Source organism: Lepidothrix coronata, unplaced genomic scaffold, assembly GCF_001604755.1.
Source record: "Lepidothrix coronata isolate B3197 unplaced genomic scaffold, Lepidothrix_coronata-1.0 Scaffold119, whole genome shotgun sequence".
Classification (NCBI taxonomy): domain Eukaryota; kingdom Metazoa; phylum Chordata; class Aves; order Passeriformes; family Pipridae; genus Lepidothrix; species Lepidothrix coronata.
In genome coordinates, this window is record NW_016690299.1 from 973,999 (window position 1) to 981,752 (window position 7,754).

General features: G+C 50.0%; 1 long non-coding RNA gene across 2 annotated transcripts in view; it reads left to right on the plus strand.

Annotated features, from left to right (window-relative positions):
• LOC108502509 overlaps window positions 1-2,548 on the plus strand; it is a 67,220-nt gene extending 64,672 nt beyond the window's left edge. For both annotated transcript variants that reach the window (XR_001876503.1, XR_001876504.1), the window contains one exon: window positions 223-2,548. This is a non-coding gene — a long non-coding RNA (uncharacterized LOC108502509). The remainder of the gene's footprint in view (window positions 1-222) is intronic.
• The last annotated feature ends 5,206 nt before the right edge of the window (window positions 2,549-7,754 follow it).

The following is a 7,754-nucleotide window of genomic DNA, read 5'->3' on the forward strand; positions in this document are numbered from 1 at the left end:
TACTCATCCTGTCCCCCCCTCTGCCATGGGCAGGGACACCTTCCACTAGACCAAGGCTGCTCACAGTAACCTCATTTTTCCCCCCTCCCAAGCAATAAAAGCAGGAATAAGACATCCAGGAGGAGCTGAGGGCGTGGAAGGGGTGGTGTAAATTCATGGCACGTTTTTATGGGGGGCAGGATTTATTTCTGATCAGCTTATCCTTCTTTTGTTTTCCTCCAGCTGCTCCAGGAGGACAATCCAGTTCCACCAGGAACACCAAGGGACACGGGATGTCACAGCAGCAGCAGGACCCACTGCAGCCCCACTGGATTTCGGCTTCCTGGTTGTCCTGGTGCTTGGAAAACCTCTCAGTCACCTCATGTCACACCTGGCTCCTGGGAAATGCTCTGGATGGATGGATGCACTGCTGCAGTGGGGGTGGAATCACAGGCAGGAATAAAGGCAAAAGAAGGGAAATCTTTCTCTGGGAATCCCCACCCCTGGAAGTGTCCAAGGCCAGGCTGGAAGGGGCCTGGAGCAGCCTGGGCTAGTGGAAGGTGTCCCTGCCCATGGCAGGGGGTGGGATGAGATGATCTTTAATGTCTCTTCCAACCCAAAGCAGTCTCTGATCCTTCAGGGAAAGGCTGGGAAAACAATCCATGATCGTATTTCCCCTCCCATTCCAGCTGCTGTCCCACCTCACCCCAGGCCTCGTGTTCTTATTTTAAAGAATTAAAGCCCCACTGATCCGAACAAGGTCAAGTGTTCCTTTGCCATCTCCCAAGCCACAGTCCCACCTCTGCCTCTGCTCCTGAAACGGCTCCATTTGCATAAATTCGTCTGCAAACAATTAAAGTTAATTAAGATAATTTATCACTTGAAAGTAAAGCGTTTTATCAGCAGGTATCAGCCTGTAAAGCAAACAAAGAACCAGTTGTAGGGGAATAGCTGGGGCCTTATTACCCTGTTAGACATGAAGTGACAAAAACCCGCTGGTTATGACGCTTTGTAGGGTCCCAGTGCTTTGTTTGCAAAGTAATTAACTGCAATTAGCTAATCATCCTCTGTAGGAGCTGCATGTGTGACTCTGCACTAACACGGACTCATTTACACCTTGGCTGCTGTCCCACACACAAACTGGGAGACACAAGTTTTGGGAGCAGCCCGAAGTTCTTGTCTGTGGGCACAAATGGGATATTGGGAAGAGCTTTGAGGGACAGAATGGATCTGATGGGTGTTCCTTGGGAATCTCCTCTCCACTGCTTCCAGCAGGGTTTATTGCATCCTGATATCCAGTGTCTGCAGGAACTGTAAAAATAATGCACTTAGGGGAAAAAATACCCATTATCATTGCTCAAAGCCCATCCAACCCGGCCTCGAGCAATTCCAGGGGTGGGGCATCTCCCAGTTTCACTGGGATCAACTCCCCTCATCAGCAAACACAAAACTTGTTTCATCAAATTCTGACCCCAGCAGTAACAGAGACCACATTTAACTTGGAATCTGTGGGATGAGTTAATCTGAGCACTCCCAGAGGCATTGACCCTCAGGGTAAAAAACCAACTTCACGTGCCCCAAAACCACTTCAAAGCAACCAGGAATGGTCATTTTTTAAAAAATTCATTTAAAAAATTCCTGGCAGAGCCATAGGCTCTCCTGGCACGGGAGATCAGTGACTTCTCAATAGGACACACTGGAATTCCAGCCCCTCCCGACCCACGGGAGGCCCCTGAGTGTGGATTATTGTCCTTGTACCTTTGTTTCCCCACCTGCTGAATTGGGATGGCCTCTTTTTAGTGGTGATTTTCCCTTTGTTTTCCTTTCCCCAGGCCCTCCCTCTTGCTGGGAATTCTGGGCACTGACAAAGATTTTCACCCTGAAAAGGGAAGTGTGTTCCAAGAGTCCCCACAGAACAAACCCACCCTTTATCTGTCGGACACCAGGAAAATATTTGGAGCTCTGTGAGCAACCTGGATGTGCTGAACATCCCAGGGGGGTCCTGAGTGTCAGGGGGTGCTGAGCACCCCCTGGGTGTCCTGCTGGGTGTCTCTGGGTGCTGAGCTGCAGCAGGGGCTCCATAAATGAGCTCTGCCTGGTAATTAAACCCAGGTGTTTGCAGTTGTAATTAAGGAGCCCATATAAGGAGGGTGGGGCCAGGCTGGTGCCGTGTCCCGGAGGAGTGGGAGAGCTCCTGTGGCGGGGGTTTGGTCCTCTCTGCTGGCCCTGGTGAGTGCTCCGTGCTTTTTGTACCTTTATTTGTTGGTTTATTTACCGTTTCTGATCGAGTTTTCTCCTGCTGCTTCCCTGGCACTTCAGCTTTCCTCGTTATGTGCCAGGGAAAAAGGACTGCTTGGATTTACTGAGGGGGGAGGCTGAGCTGCCCCAGCACTCACCTCTTGCTGTTATGGGTGTTTTCAGTGGCAGATTCAGTGCAATTTGGATATTACTGCTCCTTTTCCCTGGAATTAAGGCAGGCACCTTGGAATGTTATCCTTGGTGCTTTCTTTGTTCCTGGAGGATCTCCAAGAGCTGCTGAGCCGAGCCTGTGGCTCACACAGCCTGGGACTGTGCTGGGTCCTCGGGATGAGTCTCCCTCCAGCAACAGCTTCAGTGCAGTGAAAATGGGTTTGCTTTTAATAATTCGGGAGGCAAATGCAGCGCTGGGGAGGGCTGGGGGGACGGTGCCTCTCCCCAGGATGCCAAAAGTGATGCTGAGCGTTTCCCAGGAATTCCCTGTGGGGGTGGATGGCTGGAGCTGGGCTGTGCTCTCAGTGGGTCTGTGCTGAGAACCACGTGCTTACCCAGAGCTTGGGCTCTGGAGTTTGGAGTGAGTGGGAATTGTGCTTCCTGTGTTTCCAATTCCAGGGAGTCTGTGTTGCTGCAAACGAAGCTGCAGGGCTGAGGGGTGTTTTGGGGCGTGTTCTGACTGGAACAAGGCAGCAGTTGTTCGGTTTATCTGTTGGGAGCAGTTTGCTGCAGCACATCCCCAGCCCCTCTCCGTGGTGGCAGCAGCACAAAGAAGCTTCCCTTCTCCAAAGGGAAGGACTGGGATGTAAAATCCTGCTCTTGCAGGTCTGGGTTTGGGTGCTGGATTTTTGGGAGCCTTGCAGGGGCTGGGGGGGGGGGGACTGAAAGCACCACACCCCAATTAGAGCTACGGAGCCCCAGCTGGGCTGGGTGGGGTGACCTGGTGTTATCCAGAGCAGAAACACCTGGGGCTGCAGCTGTCATGGACTCATGGAATGGTTTGGGATGGAAGGGGCCTCAAAGCCCACCCAGTGCCACCCCTGCCATGGGCAGGGACACCTTCCACCAGCCCAGGTTGCTCCAACCTGGCCTTGGACACTTCCAGGGATCCAGGGGCAGCCACAGCTTCTCTGGGCAACCTGGGCCAGGGCCTCCCCACCCTCCCAGCCAGGAATTCCTTCCCAATCTCCCATCTCTCCCTGCCCTCTGGCAGTGGGAAGCCATTCCCCGTGTCCTGTCCCTCCATGCCTTGTCCCCAGTCCCTCTCCAGCTCTCTTGGAACCCCTGCAAGGGGCTCTCAGCTCTCCCTGGATCCTTCTCTTCTCCAGGTGAACCTCCCCTAGCTCTCCTAGCCTGGCTTTTCCATACCTGGGGACTGCCCATCCCTCTGCCCTGATCCCATCCCCAGGAATGGGAGTGAGGAGGGAACATCACCTGGGGATCTGAGCTGGGTTCTCAGTGGCCACTTGTGTTCCAGGGAAGGAAGGAAATCCAGCACAGCCACGTCCCTGCAGGGTCAGGAGAGCAAGGAATGGTTGTCTCAAAAAACCCCCAGAGGGAGCCTGGATGACTGAGGTGCCAAACTCTGTGTGACTGTGCCTGGGTCTGACCTCAGGGGGGTTAATTCTTGCTTGAGTCACGTTTAGCCTGACTTCTGGTTTAATAACATCAGACACTTTGAACTTCTCTTATTCTCCAGCTTTACTGGGGACGATAATTGGTTGTCATGAAACCAAATTACAGCTCATGAAAAGTAAAGGTGGAAATGAAAACTGATGATATTAAAACCAATCTCTTATTTCAGGCAGCCCCTGGAACCTGAGCAGGTGTTTTTCTCACAAGTTTTCATTTGTTGTTGCCTTTGGCTCAGGCTTGTTGGTGTATCCAAGGATCCCTTAAATAATTCCTGTGTAGGATCACAGGATGGTTTGGGTTGGAAGGGACCTTAAGGATCATCTCATTCCAGCCCAGTTTAGTCCAAAACTGCTCAACAAATGAGCTTCTCTGACAACATGAGGTGTTTTAAGGTTTGGAATCCTCCCTCTGCACTCATGTTTTCTGTCCCTGGGTATTGGCTGTACCCTGTGTCCGTGGCTGTCACCAGTTCTGTACTAGAACATCCTAAAATCCCAAAGAAAATGGGACTGAGGAGTGCCTGGACACCTCTGACAACATTGTTTGTCCCAGCACAGGACCCCTTGATCCCCCCCAGAGCACCATCTGCTCCCCCCTGATTGAATGAGACCCACCAGGGCCGATTTTCACAACTGGAATTTCCATCTATGCAATATTTGGAGGGAATTGGAGATGGGATTAAATACACTCTTTAATTCATCACAGTGCAAACTCTTTTTCCTGATCATTTCAAGCTAAAAAAAGGAAAAAAAACATTTCTCCTGACCTGTGATCTTTTCTTGCAGCAATTACCTCAGTGACCTTTTCCTGGGGTTTAAAGATTGAAAACAATGAGGGTTTCTCAGTCTTTGCAGCTTGTAATTTCTATTTGGGATTCAGAGAGCGCCAGTAATGAACTATGATTTATTTGCTGAGCAGTTACAGTGAGCCAGTGATGTCTTAGAGTGATTTTCTTGACCCACAGTCAGCCTCCTGCCTCTCTAAACGAGCTCATTGGGATGTTGTGCAGCTCCCCTGACAGGGAGGAGGCATTTCCAGACCCAATTCCGGTCAAATGGGATGTGCTTTTAAAAAAAAATTCAATATATGAGTCAAGACTGAAATTGAGGGAACCTAATTCTTGTCGAGTTCTGTTTGGGTGGAATCAAAAGCATTAATTGCAGAAGGAAATGTCCAGTTGGGAGTGGAGTTTGTGGTCCAGGTCTTTGTATATCACTGGTGCTTTGTGGTGCAAATAATAAGAATTATTTGCAGGAAATTAAGGAACATCTTCTGGTCTGTGGAGGAAGCTGCCAAAATAAAGTTCTCTTCTTTTTCTCAGTCATATTTGTCACAAAAAAATACTGTTGGGAACTTGTTGTGTTCACTTCTGGGTTTTTTCCTCACTCAAAATCCTTGCACTGTCCAGGGCTTTTGTCTCCTGCTTTTGGATGGGATTCAACTTCAGTGACAGAAGTGAGAGGAAAGGGAGCTGAGAGGGGAAAAGCAGAGGGTGGCTGTGTGTTGGTCAGAGGGGTTTGGTGCCACAGACACTGTGGGTCTGTGGGGATGATCAGAGCATGGAGCAGCTCTGCTGGGGGAAAAGGCTGGGAAAATCGGGAATGTTCAGCCTGGAGAAGAGAAGCCTCAGAGTGACCTGATGGTAACCTGGAGGGGGCTACAGGAAACATGGAGAGAGACTTTCCAAGGGATGGAGGGACAGGACACAGGGAATGGCTTCCCACTGCCAGAGGGCAGGGAGAGATGGGAGATTGGGAAGGGATTGTTGGCTGGGAGGAACTGGAATGGATATCCCAGAGAAGCTGTGGCTGCCCCTGGATCCCTGGAAGTGTCCAAGGCCAGGTTGGAGCAACCTGGACTGGTGGAAGGTGTCCCTGCCCGTGGCAGGGGTGGCACTGGGTGGGCTTTAAGGTCCCTTCCCACCCAAACCGGTTTGATTCCAGGATAACCAGCCCTCCCTCCCTGCTCTCTGTGTCTCCATGGCCTGGGGAACCCAGGATTTGTTGGCAGTTCCCGAGGTGCTGCTGGAGCCTCTGGAAGCAGTGAGGGAACAGGGAAGGAGAGGCTGGAACTGCCCTGCTCAGAGAGCTGGGATTCCAGTCAGCCAGAACAGCTCAGGGAAATCCAGGGAGCTGGACAGGGATGGGCAGGGGCAGAGGGAGCTCTGGGTGTGCCTGGTCCTGCTGGGAATGGCAGGGATGGCTCTGTGGGATCTGGAGGGGCTGACAGTCACATATTCCCAGTTAATTCCGCAGAACAGCCTGGAATCCCATTTTCTGTGCTGTCAACATGTACCTGTTGCCTTCAGCTCCCTTGGGGATTCTCTTATCTCAATTATCCTCCAAGGATCACAGAGAAATATATTGAATTGTGGCTTTTGTATTATATTATTTATTATTGTATTATCTTTACAATATATTGTATTATATTATTTATAAATATGATTTATGCTGGTTAAAAGCAGCACCCTCAGCACAAGTGTCCTCCAAGGCACTGGAGTCCTGTCCCCTGCTCCTGTTTCAGCCAGGTGGATGATTTCCAGAGCCTTCAGAGAAGGGGGGAAACGTCTTCATTGGAACCCTGGGCAGGGATTTATTTTTTTTATGAGTTACTCTCATAAATTCTGTGCCAGGGGTGTGCTCTGTTCTGCACATACAGAGAGCTTGGATCTAAACAAACCCTTCTGGAACAATTTCCATCCATGCCAGGATGTTTTTGGTACTAATTTGGAATCAAAGGAACTTCACATAATTGCTTATTCAAATAAGAACCCAGTTGCATACAAAATATTAGTATTAATTGGGGAGTTAATTGCTTATCTAGCAAAGCTCAAATAACCATTTCACCAGCGTTGGAGATGAGAACAAGCCCTCTGAGGGCTCCTACCGTGCAGGGACCGTGTTTTCTTTGAGATCTCCTTAAATTTAAAGTCTCTGTTTAAGAACTACTTAAGGAAAAATAAACTATTGTAGCACAAAAAGCCTTTTATGTGGGAAAAAGGGGTGTTTGAGGAGTTCTGCTGCTGTGCAAACCTCCTGGAACTGGAGGAAACTCGAGAAGGATTGATGTGCTGGGGCTGAATTTGGATAAATGGAGGGGCTTGCTCTGGGTTTCAGAGCCCTGGTGTATTGACTTATTTCTCCCCTCCCCTTCCAGACCATTCCACACAATGAGGTGCTTTGTTTTATTTAAGGTGTTGCTGGCCATTGTCGACCTTGTAAATGGCTTTTTAAGAGCAATATTTACCTGAGGTACTTGGGCTTTATTGCCTGAGATCACTTTTAGCCTCCCCATCTCGATGCTTGGGGGAAACCAGGCAGAATTAATCCCACAAAACCCTTGGCAGGTTTATAAGTCAGGGAAAAACTGAGAGAGGGACTGCTGGGTTTGTTGGGATATGGGGTGAGAATAAATATCCAGGAACTTTTAACGTGTTCTTGGAGAGTCTGGTCATCTCCCCTCCTGACTTCTGGAGTGACTTGGACAGCAATAATCAGCTCAATAGACTGGTTTTTGGGTATTTTCACAGGGATGGGGCTGTAAGTGGGACTGTAAGTGGTTAAAGGAAGGTAAATTTAATTGGGAGATTGGGAAGGAATTCCTGGCTGGGAGGGTGGGGAGGCCCTGGCCCAGGTTGCCCAGAGAAGCTGTGGCTGCCCCTGGATCCCTGGAAGTGTCCAAGGCCAGGTTGGAGCAACCTGGGCTGGTGGAAGGTGTCCCTGCCCATGGCAGGGGTGGCACTGGATGGGCTTTGAGGTCCCTTCCCACCCAAACCGCTCTGGGAATTAAGGGCTGAGAAAAGGCATCATTCCAACTCCAGGCTTGTTATTCCCAAGCAAGTCTTATCCTGGTCTTTTAGGGAAGTGTCATCAGAGATGGAAAAGGGTTTT